General features: G+C 28.7%; 1 long non-coding RNA gene across 1 annotated transcript; it reads left to right on the forward strand.

Moving 5' to 3' along the window:
- The first annotated feature begins 493 nt into the window (after positions 1-493).
- Positions 494-2,630, forward strand: LOC141710851 (uncharacterized). The gene is made up of 2 exons (XR_012571095.1): positions 494-854; positions 1,787-2,630. It is a non-coding gene; the product is annotated as an uncharacterized LOC141710851 (long non-coding RNA).
- Positions 2,631-2,916: the final 286 nt, after the last annotated feature.

A 2,916-nucleotide genomic window follows, 5' to 3' on the forward strand; every position in this document is an offset into this window, starting at 1 on the left:
TTCATAAAACTTGCACGTAATCATACTTACAAGTACGTGTAACTAACAAGTACAATTTTTTTTAAATAAAACTTTTGTGTTTTTTTGAAAAATATGAATTTTTAAGTTATTTCTGCAAAAATATGTTTTTACAAGTTTTTTACTTACAAAAATATGATTTTTCAAAACTTTTTGCAAAAATAAGGTTTTGTAATTCGATGCAACCAGATTCAAGTTCGAATGCAATCAAAAAATATATTTCAGTTATTTCTCAAAGGACGTAAAAAAAAGTTATATATATGGTTGATTTTGACCGACGACTTAAAAAAAGTTATATATGTGGTTGATTTTGACCGCGTAGTGTATTTTTACAAATATTTTTTTAAAAAATAGTATAATTGTAAATTAAATTAAAAATAAAAAGTCCAGTATTTTTGGTATTTTCTCAAAACTTTATATATATATATATATATATATATATATTAGCTATTCTTCCATAGAGGACCATCTTGTATAGAGCTCTAGGGAGAACCACCTAAATTAATCTGGACCTTACATTTACTCATCTGATCTGCCGGTAATTTCAATCTATTAGTTACAGATTGCAATTTAATAAAAAAAATAAGAAATCTAAATTATACGCCGACAGTTGGGTTGTATCTATAGGTAGCGTATACACACGATAATTTCTCTCAATCAATTACAAATTTATTCAGTTTTGATCGATCTCATATCATATCATCTCTATTTCACCGATTTTTCTTCAATTCGGTTGAGATTAATAGTTATATGTATAATTTGGTTATAGACAAGCCGATTTCGTGAGCTTTTTTGGTGATTTCATCTGACATCTTCTTTGAATTATGTTCGACTAGGTAATCCGGTTCTTGTGAGCAAATCTTCATCAGATTTATTACTATTTCAAGTGATCTTTTGTTATTCGCATTTTGATCCACTGGGGAACCTTATTACTGTTATAAATTTTGATAATCAGATTTATCTTTTTAGTGTTAATTTTTGATATCAATAATTTTACTATAGAATCAAATTATCATTAGTTGATTTAGTAAATTTTATTGTATAATTTTTGTGTTATATTTTTCTTAACTTTATCCTTCCCTGTAATTTGAAATGAGCTTTTGTTATTATATTTTGATTCTACTGTGGAGCCTTGATAAATTTTAATAATCTGCATTTCGGATTCTGCTATATAATGAAAATAATAAATTAGATAAATAATTTATAAAAATATTTAATTCTCTCATAGAACTGCACACTTTAGCTATTGAACTTTAGCTATTGATTACATTTTTTGCTTTGAGTGTATTTTCGTAGTCTTAAACTAACTATAATTTGCTTGCTGCATTTTTATTTAGTATTAGTTTGTGTAGTAATGCACATTGTTAAAACCACTATCATTTGTTTACATTTTTAGGATTTTTTATCATCATTGTACTTTAGATTGTTTTAGAACTAGATGCAGCATAAAGACATTTCGTTACTGTTGTATTTTCGTAGTCTTGAACTAACTATAATTTGCTTGCTACATTTTTATTTAGTATTAGTTTGTGTAGTAATGCATATTGTTAAAGCCACTATCATTTGTTTATATTTTTAGGATTTGTGATCATCATTATACTTTAGATTGTTTTAGAACTAGATGCAGTATAGAGATATTTCGTTACTGTTGTATTACTGTTATTGTGATCGAGGAAAAGTAAGTACATGTTCTTATTTTTCTAATCATGCTTGCACCTGGCTTAGTTATAATTTATAACATTTCCCTTTTATATTTTCAAATATGAAGGAAACACGGCTAGAGCAGCATAAGAGTGAATATGGCATCTCTTTGCAGTCTTGCTCTATATTTGAGTATATTTGGAGTTGGGAGCCTCATTAGCAGCTTTCTGATCTCTGTTATTCAGAAGATATCCATTGAAAAATGTCGTAATGGTTTGTTTTTGAACAACGTAAATCGGGCATATCTTGATTACTTTTACTGGCTGCTTTGTGGACTTAGTGCAATGGCGTTGGTGTTTTAATTACTTGTATTTCGCACGATCTTACATTTATGACCAGCAACATGCTCTTTAATATTTGTGCTAAGTATCAAGTCCTATTATTCTTTAATGTAATGACTTTCCAGAAAGTTTTTGCAGGGAATTTACTTAATTTCAATTAACTAGTTTATCCATAAGACTGTAACCTCTTCTTTGATCAGATTCATGCAAGGACAAACATAGTTGAATTTGTAAAAGAACATGTTAGACAACTTATTTGAAAGGAAAAAAAACCCTCAAACAACTGCAGAAATCTAAAGGGAAAGATAATGTGCAATTTGATGTGGGAAGAGGATCGCATAAATCTCCGCTCTCCAAAGCTGAGATGCCATCCAATCGCCTTAATTTGTCAGATAAACGGAGATGGTAGAGAGCTTGACACCAGATATGCAATGGAACCTGAAGTTAGCACCTTGGACCTTAAGCAAATATTCATCACAATTGCTCAATTTTGTCAAACGTTCGTATGTAGTGACCACATGTCCAACACTTTACAGTCAGTTTTTAGGTAGTGCGGATTGTATTATGTGATTTCTATGTCTTTAATTTATTTTTTTATAAACTACTTGCAATAAGAATTTTATGGATAATCATATAAATATTTTATTAGTAGCAGACCAACATCTTAGTATCAGAAACTAAGAGATATATTCTGATCTTGTGAATTTCAGTATCATAACACATTAATATGCATTTCACAATATTTTTGAAATATAAAAGTTTTAGACAATTATTAAGGTTGAATGAGCCGGAATAGCCCAAGCAGTAAGGAGATGCTACTTATTAGATTATATGTTATATTTCAAAAAAAGTTGATGTTGAAAGACGCGGGTAAAATCTAGAAATATTCCATTTCTACTCTTTATAAAATAAAATC

The sequence above is a fragment of the Apium graveolens genome, chromosome 3, assembly GCF_009905375.1.
Source record: "Apium graveolens cultivar Ventura chromosome 3, ASM990537v1, whole genome shotgun sequence".
Classification (NCBI taxonomy): domain Eukaryota; kingdom Viridiplantae; phylum Streptophyta; class Magnoliopsida; order Apiales; family Apiaceae; genus Apium; species Apium graveolens.